Raw genomic sequence first — 14419 nt, forward strand, 5'->3', positions numbered from 1 at the left:
CCAAACCAAGACTCAGTGAGGTTAAGGGTGAAAGATACTCCTACAGGTTTTGGCACTCGCTGCTGTTGCACAGTTACCCATCCATTTTTTCCTAAATTATGTGATTATTATTCATGTCCTTTCATAAAATAATAATAGGGAACTGAACCAAACTATTAGAGACCTAGGTCTGAATATTTTGATATTCTATGAGTACAAGTGCAGCTAAGAAGGAGACATGCAGCCTGCCTGTGTAAGGCTCCTTCAAAGCGGGAGGTATTCGTTTGCTTTTGTTCTTGTATTATCAGATCTAACCCACTATGGTTGCAAATGTTTGTTGAATTGAGTTAAGTGGAATGGAGCAAGAGAAGATTTTCTTTTTAATACATACATTTCTGGGCTGATCTAGTCCATGCTGCCTCATGCCCACAAATCATTGGTAGGGTTATGTTGCACACTTCTATCCACTGGGCATATTTCCATTGCATTGGTTCACTCTAATTTTGATTTCTCAGAGTTTGTGATATCCCAAGATTTACAACCCTGTGATATTACCATGAGAATATGGCTTTTGAATCAATTCTGTGTTAATGTCAGGGATTAGTGTGTCAGACCTCTTAAAATCCTGTTGAATGTCCAAAAGGCTGTCTAGCCTTTTCTCCATCTCTTATCCAAAACTGGAGAAATAATACTTATCTTTCAGAACCTGGGAAAAATAATCATGATAGGGATCAGAGAAGGACCTGTAATTTTATTGGTACAAGGAGTTCCCAATGAAAAATTTCATACCATAGCTTAAATTTACACTAAGATACAAAGGATTGTTATAAAAGCTTTCCAGAGGGCAGATTTTTACAAATGATGATAGTGATGATGATTCCTATAGCTGATCGTGGACTATTAACCAGAACATATTGTTAGATTTTCAGTGTGAGCATCTATACCTCAGGAATAGGCAACTTCTCAAAACAGGGATTAATTTATTGTTTTGTTGATGATCTGATTTTAAAAAAAAGAGAGAGAAAATGATGGTAATTCAGGATAAGCTGAACTATCAAAATGTGTGATGCATAATTTTTTCCTCAGAGAGACAGTTGTTAAAACATCTCCAAGCACTCCATTGACAAGAGTTGGAATATGGAGCCCCTGGCTATCTCCATCACAGTTTTACTGAGAGTCTGCTCTTATTTCTTGTAAAAACTTTTGCTAACTGAAAGAAGTTTTATATTTTGAATAAAAATAGCTCTGGATCACAACGGTGTGAACTGATGAGATATAAGAGGATTGTTGCCAAGGATGAGTTTTTCTTTAAATGTGAATATCCACTGTCATATAACATAGGAAGTAAAAATATCATTATACCCTTTGTCTAAATGGGGAGACTGAGGGTTAGATTAAATGACTTGGACAAGATTACAACTAATGTCTGTCACACAAGAAGTATGTAATGAATGTTAATTGATTGATCGATGATGTGTTTCACTGATTAACTTCTTACAACCCAATTAAAGCCAAAAGTCATCGGATCATGGCTCTACATCTGGAAGACATTTCAGAGACCATCTGCTCCAATTCCCTCACTTTCAGATGAGGAAAATGAGACTGAGAGAAGTAAAACAACTATCCATACTTCCCTTCTCTGAGCTTCCATTCACAATATCCTAGATCTACAACTGAAAGTGGCCTCAGAGAGCACTTAGTTCAATACTGTCACTTGTCAGCTGGGCAAACTGAGGCCCACAGAGCTAAGTTGACTTGCCCAAGGTGAGAGCAGGAACTGATCAAATCTTATACTTCTTAGTATTCCAAATAGCATCTACCACAATATAAATCAGGATCATCAAATCTCAGGGTAGAGGAGATCCTCAAAGTGTTCATAGATCACAATCTCCAGCAATGGACAGAGTATCCATATCAATGAAATCATAGAAGCACTATAGAGTTACAATATGTGGAAAACCCAGTACAGTATCTATTGCTGGAGATGTGCAACTAATGAACATATGGTTGCTGTCCAAATGGAACTGAAGACACTGATTGAATACTGGAGTCAGAAAGATCTAAAGTTGAATCCTGCCTCAGATGCTTAATAACTATGTCACCCTAAGCAAATCTCTTAACCTCTCTGAATCTGTTTGTTCAAGAATTATTTAAAAAATGGGGTTTGAGCTAGATGGATTCTAAAGTCCTTTCCAGTTCTAATCCAATAAGTCAATCATCCTTCACACTTAATGCAGAATTCCCTTCCAAAGTTCTATGCTGATCTTCAAACATGGTGAAAAGATGGTCTTGATTCTCAAAGGTCATCTTCAAGGAGTATAAGCTCAGAGCAGCTTCATTAAGCTGGAAATACTTCAGCTACAATCATGGCTAACAGACTATCTATGCTTCCTGGAGGCCAAGAAAGCTGAGTATGAAAATGATCATTCTCCATTAGGCTGGATATTTAGTGATAAAGAATTCTTCAACCAGTACCACTCACAAAACCCAAATACACAATGTCCCTCACGCCTGTGTTTTCTTAGTGATAATAACAAATCAATAGAAAAGGGGACTAGAAGAATATGGAGAGTTTCTAAATTGTTGTTGTACAGAATGAAGTTGTACAGAGACTAACAAGCAGAAAATCCATTTGTTGAAATCTGAAATCTTATCATCCTTAAAATGAATCTTATTATCCTTGAAATTCTTGCTATGAATAAAACCGGAGGATCCAGAGAAAGTATAGCTAAATGGAAGGATGGTTCAATGGTTCTCTGGGAGAGACAAATAAAGATTTGGCAGTATTGGCTTTATTGTGCATCCAAATACCACAAGAAGAATCATTTCACTGAAGACTGAACAAATTCATATTGCAGAGCTCGACAACCATTCGATTAAACAAACAAACAAAAACCAAAACAAACAAAATAACCATGAAGATAAACTACAGCCAAGGCATCAATATCTATTGCAGATAATGGGGTAATAGAAGAAGTCTAAAAATCAAATCAACATTACTTTAATTCGTGGTGCCTTCAAGTAATGGAGATGGCATTATTCTTCTGCGATGTTAAGTAAAGAGCAAATGGAAAAAATCTGTAATCCTTAGAGTATATTGGCAAGGCAAATGGTCTAATGCATCTTCCATACTACCACTCCCATTGATAAAATCATGTTTATTTATGACGTTGACACTCTTGGTGGTGTTAAGGACAAATATTATAAACCATAGTTTAATGATAAGAACCAAGAAGAGACAAAAATTGTAGTTACATAATGAGCTGAAGACATTAAAGAAAAAGAAATAGTAATTTAAAAAAGAACAAAACTAACAAGTTATGGTCTGCTGTTGAGTCAACCCTAATCTGACCATTTAAATAATCTGTTAACTTGGAAAAATAGGAAATGGATAAAAGAACAGATGCTGATATAATCACTACTTCCTAGGATATGAATTGATTGCTACAATTGGGGACCAAAAGATATTAGAAATTGTCTCAGCTAATGACAACTCGATGTCTTTCCCAACCATAGAGATATGGCAGCCAAAAGTCATATCAATTTATAATATGAAGTTGTTTGCAAAGTCTTATGGAGAAAGGAGATAGAAAATTGGAGGCTAGGGAGCAGCTAGATGGCACAGTAGATAAAGCACTAGCTCTGAAGTCAGGAGGCCCTGAGTTCAAATCTGATCTCAGACACTTAATATTGCTTAGCTGTGTGATCCTGGGCAAGTCATTTAACTCCAATTGCCTCAGAAAAAAAAGAAAGAAAGAAAGAAAGAAAGAAAGAAAGAAAGAAAGAAAGAAAGAAAGAAAGAAAGAAAGAAAAAAAAAAGAAAATTGGAGGCTCTAAATTAGCAGAAAAATGGCAGATCCAATTCCTCAGCTGATAGGAACTCTAACTGAAGCCTTCTTGGTAGTAGCAGTAAGAAAAACTCAAGAAAGAGGTAGAAAGAACCACAGAAATAATGATACCCAGTGGGGGAGCAGGCCCCCAAAAGATCAATGCCAAGAATCCCTCAAGAACAGTATGATGACATTATTATAGGCTATTAATAGCTCTTCATCACCAAAGACATAAATTGTTTCTACAAGTTATTTGGCCTGGTGATTCCTTCTTGTATGACTTCTCCATATGATCCTTATGCATTTTCACTGCTCTCACAAGTGGCATGTGAATTAGTGGAAGAGAGTTCCCCAACTTTATGGAGGAAATATTCTATTGCTACTTTTATTACAATATTATCCTATTGAGTGGCCTTATTTTGAACTAGTAGTGTCTATTAAAATGATAATCCAATGAGGGTTCATGAATTATTCTTTTGAGTGGATGAGGTCCCACAAAATACCTTTAACATTGAGTAGTTTCCTTAGAACCCACACATAAAAGTATATCCCACATGTTGAAAAATGAGATATCTCTCCATGTGTCATCTCCTTCCTGACATAAGTCCTCTACCCACAATCACTTTCTATCTCTCTATACCAGCCCCCAGTCCTCTCTTTCTTTCTGCTTCCCTTCATCCTGTTCTCCCAGTGTTTTTGCATCTAGAGCTTGCTTCTCCCCTAGTTCTATGACTCCATTTTGCTTTATTTCTTTTCCTCTGTGTGGCTTTCTCTTTCTTACACACACACACACTTTCACAGAGTAATGTAAGCCACATGCAAATGCAAATAGGAACAGAAAATGTCCAGGAAAGATTCATCACCACACAGGGAGAATCTAAGCAATGTAACCAAAGCTCTAGAAAATGCTTCTAAAGTAATAAGTCCTTGTCAGATTCCAATCCATCTAAACCAAGAGGCTAATTTTTTTTTCTTTTCGTGTTTCAAACTCTGCATGTGCAATATCCCAGGGACATTCTTTGTTTCCCCCTTTATTTTACTTTATTTTAGCCATTGCTGTCAAATAATCTTGATTGTGTTCTTTTAACACTCAGCCTGGCCTCATGTCTCCATAGAGTAAAAGCTAATGACCTGTAGTTCACTCTTGGCAGACTTCAGCCATAGCCATGCTCTATTTGGAGCAGAGTAGAGCCTTGGAAGGCATAGTTGGGTGAGTCACCCAATGCTGCCTCTAGGGCTTCATGGGTCTTTAAATACCATTGCTGTGGTCATTGCTTTCTACAGGATTATTATTACACTGGGGTCTTGAGATCAGCATACCCCATAGAGCAGCTGGGGAGCTGGGCCACATCCAATGGGGGTTGATCACTGGAAGGACCAAATGGACCTCATTTTAATAGTTTTAACAGTGGCATAGTGCCGCTGCCTGGACCCAAAAGATATTATGAGAGGCTACAAAAGGCTTCATTCAGGAGATCGAGTCATTCTGAATTTCCTTCATGCAATTAAAAGAGAGGTAGAGACAGAATGATAAAGACAGACATATGAAAGAGAGAAAGAGAAGGAGGGAGGGAGGAAGTGAAGGAGGGAGAGAAGGACGGAGACAGAAGACAAGAGAGACAAAAAGAGAGGGATATGAAGAGAGAGGGGGAAGAAGAAGAAGAAGAAGAAGAAGAAGGAGGAGGAGGAGGAGGAGGAGGAGGAGGAGGAGGAGGAGAAGGAGGAGGAGGAGAAAGAGAAAATATTTAGAATCTGGGGATATTTAAGTCTGAAGGATCTTGATATCAAATAATTCCTCAGGAAAGGAAAGCAACAAATTTAGATCAGAAGCTTATTACAAGGAAAAAATATATGTTTTCAAATTTATACTGGATTTGAATCTTGTTTCTTCTACTCCCTACTTATGTAACCCTGGACAAGTCATCCTGTCTGGGACTCAACTCCTTCATTCATATAATGAAAGGATTAGATGAAGACCCAGAAGACTCATTCTAGGTTCTAACTTTCTGATCCTAGGAAGGGAAAGGAAAATGCCTACTATGTGCCAAATATGCACTTTTAAAATATTACCTCATTTGATGTTTGTCACAACCCCAGGAGGTATGTGTGGTTATCCCCATTTTACAGATTCGGAAACTGAGGCAGTTAACTATTAAGTGAGTTGCTCAGTATCACTAGTGTGTCTGAGGCTAGATTTGAACTCAGACCTTTCTGATTCCAAGGTCAGCATTGTGCCATCTAGCACCTTGCTTCCCTTTTCCTTTCCCCAAGTATATAAGATTTAGAGGACCTAGTTTTAACTCCTTTCTTGACACTTATAACCTTTGTGATTTTGAGCAAATTATTGAACCTTCCTGAAATTCACTATGTGTAAAATGAGGAAATTGAACAGAATGGCTTTTGAGGTCTTCTCCATCTCTACTATGATCCCCTGAAGTATACTGATAATAATCTAATAATCAGTCCTCATTTATGTAGTGCTCAAAAATTCAATAGTCTAAATCATTCTGAGGGCAGCTAGATGAATCTATAGTGTACAGAGCATGAAGACCTGGCTTCAAATCTGGCTTGAGACTGTGACTCTTGGTAAGCCACTCCACTCTTTTTTGTCTCAGTTTCCTCATTTGTCAAATGAGCAGGAGAAGGACATAGCAAATCGCTCCACGTGTCTTTGCCAAAAAAAAAAAAAAAAGAAAAACCTAAATGAGGTCATGAAGAGTCATACACAACTGAAAAAAATTAAACAAGAACAAAATATTGTGAATGAATGTTTATCCAGAAAAAAACTGAAAGACTGAAAGCATAAGAGTTTGGTGGAAGAAAAGAGAAAAGCAGAAAAACAGAGAAGAGACAAAGTCCAGGTCTTTCTGAATTTTCTTCATGCATTTAAAAGAGAGAAATAAAGTAAGAGAGAGAGAGATAAAAATAAGAGAGAGAGAAATAGAGAGAGAAGGAAACAGAGAAAGATAGAGATAGAGAAGAGACAAGAGAGAGAGAAAGGCAGTGAGAGAGAGAGAGAGAGAACGAGAGAAAGAGCGAGAGAGAGAGAGACACACACAGAGAGAAGAAACGAGAGAGAAGAGGCAAGAGAGAGAGAGAAAATGAAAGAAAGATAAAAAAGACAGAAGAAACAAGAGAGAAATAGAGAGAAATAATGAAAGAGAAAAAAAGAGGTGGTGATAGAAATAGAGATAAGAGACAAGTGATATAAGAGAAGAAAGAGAAAGAAAGAGACAGAGAAAGAGTGAGAATGAGAGAGAGACAGACAGAGAGAAGAGACAAGAGAGAGAGAGAATGGGAAAACAAGAAAAAGAAAGAGAGAGAGATAGAGAAAAACGGAGAAATAGACAGAGAGAGAGACAGAGGAGGAGAAGGAGAAAAGAGAAAAACAGAGAAGAGGTAAAGACAAAGCTTGTGTCCAGAAGGAAGTATCCCTCTTATTGATTGAAGACATGTAGTAGATAGGTCATGAAAAGCTTTTTTTCTTCATCCAAGAAGTCACAGATCAAGAAATCTGTCTAAAAAGAAGAAAAAAAGATATGGGAAGAAAAGGCAGGGACATGAAGGCAGCAACTCCTGCCAATAATCTTAACGAGACTTTTACTCTGAGGCTGCCTAGCAGCAGCACATAAACAGAGAGAACTCCAGGGTCAGAGGGCAATGTCACCAAGACCTCCTAGAAGAGCTGTAAATGGACTTGTTGAAAGAGGGAGAGGACATCATGGTAAGCTACTACATCTCTGGGGAGTCCGAGAGCAAGGGAAACTTTCTTGTCCGTCTCTGTTTTTGCTCCCTCGTACTTCATGTGTCTCTGTGACAGTTAGTTATTGAGCTTTGGGACAAGCTGACTGACATTTCAGACCCAGAATATACTCAGTGGTTAGAACCATGGCTCTGGGCTACAAAGTCAGAAATAGCCATGTCCACAACCAGGCAAATTGGGCCTCAGATACTTCCTAGCCATGTGGCTCTGGGTGCCTCTGTTTTCTCATCTGGAAAATGAGGATCATAATAGCATCCACCTCCAAGGGTTGTTGTGGGAATCAGATAAGATAATATTTTAAAGCCCTTTGTAAACTTTAAAGCTCTATGTAAATACTGACTATTATCATTATTAGGTTCTTTTAGTTAGATTGTTGGGTTTTTTTTTTTTTCCTTGCAAGTGATCTGCACAGGTCACACAGCTAGTAAGTGTTATATGTCTGAGGGCAGATTTGAACTCAGGTCCTCCCGACTTCAGATCCTGTGTTCTATCCACTGCCCCCATCCGGCTGCCCCATTATTATTATATTCTAAATTAAATAAAAACTATTGAGCTCTGTGATACAAAATATACAATTTGGTTACCTCAACTATATTCACCAATTCAACAAGCAATTACTGTGTCTACTGTGTGTCATATTCTATGTACTTACTATACTGGGATTACCAAGAAAATAATAATAATAATAGTCCCTATCCTCAGGAAGCTTCTATTCTATTTATCATTATCAGAATATTTTAAGCATCAAGTAAGAACCAGTGTCTCTCCCTCTGACCCAAAATCAATGGAAAAAGCAAAAAGAAATTTTTTGTGTGTGGTTCAAATGCAGTCATCAGAACCATGTCTACTTTTTGAAAGGTTTGATTTTGACCTTTCATGGTTTATTACATATAGTCATTCACTGTGGAAAACGACTGGCAACTCTTTAGATGACACAAAACTTCCGTGGCTTTTCCCCCCCTGAGAATTCATTTCTCAGCACAATTACCCCACTGAACAGTTTTACAACATTCTTGTGTAGAACACATTCCAGAAAATTTTCCTTCAAACATAGTTAAAATGTTTTCTTTTTAAAAGAGTTTTGTCAATTAAAAGATTAATTTCTAGTTATCTAGATCCCTCCCATTTCTTCCTTAGTAAACATTTATTGAGTATGGAATAGAGAATGCAAATTTGCTCAACAGAATGGAAGCAGCTTGAGGGCAGGGCTTGCTCCATCTTTTTTTTTTTTTCCTATCTCCAGTCCTAGCAGAGTGTCTGGGACACAGTAATAGATGCTTATTGAATGAATAGCTTAATTATGATCCTGGATTTTTCCATGAAAAAATGACACAAGACCAAAACAGAAGTGAATGTCAATCACTGAGCTCGTATTCATTTCTCTTCATTCATTAAACATTTGTGATTTGCAGGGTGCTCCCCTTAGCACTGGAGATATAGAGGATAAGGATAAGGATTTCATTGGTCCAAGAAGTTCCTAGAGGAGGAAACATCTTTTCAAATCGAAACTATCCCTAAAAATTAGAATTGCCCACAAAAAGCAAAACAGTCCCTGACTTTGATCTATCAATCCACAGGTACTTGTTAAGTATATGCTATATCAGGCACTAATGCTCCAATCCAATAAACACTTATTAAGCACCTATGTATTATTAAGCACTGATGATTCCCTGCCTTCAGCAAGATTACAATATAAAGAGGGAGTTGTCGTTCAGTAGTTTTTCAATCTTATCCAACTTTTTATGACTGCAATTTGGGATTTTCTTGGCAAAGAACTGGACTGGTTTGCCATTTCCTTCTCTAGCTCATTTTACAGATGAGGAAATAGAGGCAAACAGCATTAAGTGACTTGTCCAGGCTCACACAGCTAGTAAGTGTCTTGGGGGAGGCAGCACACAAAAGAAAAAAAAGGGGGGAAAGGATGAGATATCAAGGAAAATGGAGGTACAACTTAATCTTGCAGTTGTCCTTGGAATCTTCTGGACTTTCTGACACAAAATAAATGGACTGGAAGACCTGGTCTTGATAGGGCTGGACCGCAGCGACTTTGCAAATAAATACATAGTGTGATCTGACAGTCCAGTTTCTCCCCTACATAAAGGAAAACCTTGGAGGGAGATTGGCACTCCATCTTCCACTCTCTACTCAGAGGGGACAGGATCCTGAGGGAGGTGCAGTATATTGAGTTAGTAGCATGGCAGTGAGTTAATTAATGATGAGCTTAATGTAAAGGGGGAATTTTTTGGAGCTGAAACCAGACAGGTTAGCAGATGCTAAGTGGGGAAATATAAAGACCAAAGTTACCTGATCTCTGCCCTCAAAAAGCTTACATTTTTAATAAGGACTCCCAAATGTACACATTTAGGCATATATGGCATATATAATGGTACCCTGATACTCAGCATTAAATGGTTAGAGAAGGCTCTACCGGTGACAAAACTGGTGAATAGAGAATGAATTTTTCCCATAAGGAATACGTTTCCAGTCCGCAGCCTAACCATCCCTTCCCACTCAATACTCAATTCCCAAAGGGGTCAAAACAGGCCTTCCAAGGATAGAGAATCAAGCCCAACCCAATTGGACTCCTCCCTTCTTGACAACTCATTTTCTGAAAGGAACCTTGATATACTCTCCTTCCCACCTCATCATCTGAGCTACCTTGGGGGGAAAGCGTGATGTGAAGGCAGAAGCTATAGTCCCAAGCCCTCTGCAGCTCAGGACTCTGCAGCTTCTCTAGGCTTGGGGCTGCCAGGAGTCCCGGTTCCTTTACCACCAGAACCTCCATCTGGGCTTCTAACACTGCTCACGCCACCACCATTGCCACTGTTCCTGTTGCTTCTCTTCCTATTGCGGACACAATCTGCGCCATACCCCTTCCAGTACTACTGTTTTGGGAACCCAAGTCTACACCTTGCAGCCACATTCCTCAACCTGCTTGCTCTCACACATAACTTCAGATTTGTGGGCTCCAATCTGACAATTCTGTGCATTTGCTGAGGGTGATAGCAGACTGGACAGCATTTCTGGTCAACCTCCCATCCCACCGCTCAACCAAGACAACCACCAAACCTGACGAGTGCCGAGCGAGCATCAAGTGCTGAAGCATTTTTTGTCTCTTGGAAATGCGTCAAATACCAAATTCAGCAAGTTTCTAAACAGACGAGATAGCATTGTAGATGCAATGAATCCAGAAAGTTGGGGAAGGAAGTGCTCTAGCAACTGGGGGGGACCAAGAAAAGCCTCAAGCAGAAGAGGACCCTTGAGCTGAGTCATAAAACAAATTAGGAATTCTAAGAGACTGACATCAGAGGGAGAGCTTGCCAGACAACAGATTATCCTTGGGTGCGAGTGACAGTTCGTTAAGTCAGATAAGCAAGGAGAAGATATGCTTCCTCCTGTCTACAAGGCACCTACCAGACTTGCCTACAAAAGGATGATGACTGAATCCCAGCTGTCCCTTTCTAGGTTTGTGAAACTTTGCCAGTCTCTTTGAGCTGGAGAAGGAAATGGCAAGCCGCTCTAGCATCTTAGCCAAGAAGACTTCAAATGGGGTCACAAACAGTTGGACACAACTGAAAATAAATGAACAATAACAACAACCAGTCTTTTCCTGTCTCAGAATTTATTTGCTCATCTGAAAAATGGGCATGCTATTGCTCATATTACTTTGGCAAAAGGGCTATTGGAAGGAACAAATAATGTATTTTAATTGAGGAAGAGACTTTGTAAATCTTAAAACATGAAGCTAATTTTTTTCACTATCTTATACCAGGTCCTTTGTGGAATCCCATTCCCTGACTGGGACGGAAATCTTGCAGTCTTGCTATTAAAAATCCTAATGTCTAGGTTGCAAATTCAGACCTAGAAAAAACAATAAAAGACACTGAGTTAAACCCTCTAATGCTACAGGTATGGAGACAGAGTCACTTCAGTGACTGCCACTGAGGATCTGAAGCAGAATTTAAATCCAGGTTTTCTTGATCCCAAACTGAGTATTTATTGTAAAGAAACTTCTAAATATTTCACATTTGATAGTGACTTGAACTTTTCAAAGAACTTTCCCAATTGAATTTTCTAATCAGACACAGACAATGATCTCACACGTTAGAGAAGACAAGTGGTATCCTGGGGTCAATGAACGTTTTAAACAATATTTTGAATACATGTATTTCAATAAAATTGGTTTTCTTTGTACTTCTGTGTGTTTTGTTTTATATATTTTAAAACATGATTCTGAGAAAAGATCCAGCAGTTTTTCTAGACTGACTGCCAAAGGGGACTAGGAAACAAAAACAAGCTTAAAAATTGAGGGCAGAGACCATTTTCTGGCTTCGCAGTGTTTGGCACACAATAAGTATACAGAAAATACTTTTTGATTGATTGGATGATTGAGGAAGCTGAGTCCTTGAAGTGCCTCTACAAGGTCCTCCAGCAAACTAGTCAATCCAGGAACACTGAAAAGATTACAGAATTAGGAGGCAAAAGTCCTGATTTCACCCTGATCCTACCTCTCTCTGCCCCAAAGGCAAATGACTTCACAGTTTGCTCCTTAAAATGAAAAGTTTGGACTTATACTCTCTAAAGTTCCCTAAAACCATATATCTAGAAGCCTCGTAACGCAAGGCTTTTCCTGAGATTAGACAAGACCTATCTGCTGCTCTGGAAGGCATGTTCATCAGTCCTCTCTGCTTCTCACTTTGACTTTAAGCACGCTTTATCAAGCAAGCCAGAATACAAGCTGTTTGACTCCAAAGTCACTGTGGTACAGCCTTATCAAGACCAGGCCTTCCAGTCCATTTATTTTGTGTGAGAAAGTCTAGAAGATGCCAGGGACAAACTCTGGTGAGTAATGACCTTTGGGGAGGCCCGAAATGGATTGTTAGGATACCCCAGGAAGGTGAGGGAGAAAAAAGGCAAAGAGAAGTAACATCAACAAGAATTTGCCCCCAAATGGTTGTAACCCAATTGAATAAGAAGGCAGGATATTCCTTCTACAACCATGATCAGAATCAGGTCTACTATATTTCATGATGACCCTGGTTGACATTTATAGAGATTTATAGACATAGACATTATATGAGATTTAAGCTTGACATAAAAAGCCCTCACAGCTCTTTAAGGAGATACTATAGGTATCATCATCATCATCATCATCATCATCATCATCATCATTTCCATTTTACAGTTGAGAAAACTTAAGGCTCAAGTTAAATGATTTTTTCTCCCTTTCTTCCTTATCACCCTCCCTCTCTCCCTCTTTCCTTCCTTCCTTCCTTCCTTTCTCCTTCCTTCCTTCCTTCCTTCCTTCCTTCCTTCCTTCCTTCCTTCCTTCCTTCCTTCCTTCCTTCCTTTCTTCCTTCCTTCCTTCCTTCCTTCCTTCTTTCCTTCCTTCCTTCCTTTCTTCCTTCCTCCCTCCCTCTCTTCCCTCTTTCCTTGCACAACTATTAAGTGTCAGAATAGGATTTAAAATCAGAGTTTTCCCAACTCTAATTCTGCTTTTTTTTGACCCAAGGAAGTAATATGAAGCAGTGAAGAGAGAAAAAAGTGGGCCTGGAGTCAGGAAGACCTGAGTTCAGATTTATCCTCACATACTTCCTAACTCTACGACCCTGGGCAAGTCACTTAATCTCTGTTTGCCTCAAGTATAAAATATACCTAATAGTTGGAGGGAGCTGTCCCAAAGTAGGCTGCCTTGAGAGATGGTGGGTTCCCTCTCACTTGATGGGGACTAAAAAGACTGTTTGTGGAATATATTATAAAGGAACTTCTAGATATGATTAGCTCACTGCTGGTCCTCTTTGAAAGTGAAGGACCATCACCACCACCAAGAAGAAGGAGCTATAGTTCCACCCATCTCTGAAGTTCTGTCATTTTGTAGGAAATGATATAGGCAGCACCTCTTGAGATAGCCCATTTAATCTGGGGACAGTTTTTAATGAAATAAAAATTATTTGTCAAGTTTTTCTGTTATGAAGCCTCAACATGGCTCTTTGAAACTACTTTCTACTGTCCCAGGTTTTTGCCTTCTGGAGGAAATCAGAAAAATGAAGAAATGACCATCTCTTCCTCTCTATGTCAAACCTTCAAAGACTTGAAGAACAGATATCAGGTCCTTCATGAGTCTTCCCTTCCTAGTCTCAGTAGTGGCAAATTTTGAGACATGACCAGTCCCTTTAACCAATCTTCTGTTTGCCCATCTTTGTTCCTGAGGATATCCTCCAATGTATCAACATCCTCCCGAAACCACGATGCTAAGAACTGAACATAACACTCCCGATGGGGGCTGATCAGAACTGAATGCAGAGGGAGTAACGTATCCCAGTTCTTGGAAGTTTTGCCTCTCAGTACAGCCCAAAGCCTCATTAGCTTTTCTTGGCTCAAACATCACACTTCTGACTCACATCTATCCTCTAAAAATGGTTATCCAACCTGTGTCTGAAAGCTTCCAACAGAGAGGTGACTACTTCCCTGCTCTTCCAGTTTCACTCTGTGACAGCTCTGTGACATCCTCTGCCTGGAATGCTCTCCCTCCCTGATTTGTAAAATTCCTAATTTTCCTCCAGGATCAGTCCAAGTACTCTCTCCTTCAGGAGGTCTTTCCCAATCTCTGAGCCTGCTAGTGTCTTCCCCTCCGAAGCTAACTCCTTCTACTTTATCTTGAAAATATTTATTTATATATGTTATTTTATCCATTAGAATGCATGCTTCTTGACGGCAGTATACATTCAAAAGGGATAGACAACACATAAATAATTGTGTACATGTAGGATATATACAGAATAGCAGATTCAGAACTCGGCTGTGATTCTTGTTCCTGTCCTTTCTTGGATAGGAATATGCCATTACC

At 39.1% G+C, this 14419-nt stretch overlaps 1 pseudogene; it reads left to right on the plus strand.

Moving 5' to 3' along the window:
* LOC100919082 overlaps window positions 1–13834 on the plus strand; it is a 55263-nt pseudogene extending 41429 nt beyond the window's left edge.
* The last annotated feature ends 585 nt before the right edge of the window (window positions 13835–14419 follow it).

Source organism: Sarcophilus harrisii, chromosome 5 (genome assembly GCF_902635505.1).
Source record: "Sarcophilus harrisii chromosome 5, mSarHar1.11, whole genome shotgun sequence".
NCBI lineage: Eukaryota > Metazoa > Chordata > Mammalia > Dasyuromorphia > Dasyuridae > Sarcophilus > Sarcophilus harrisii.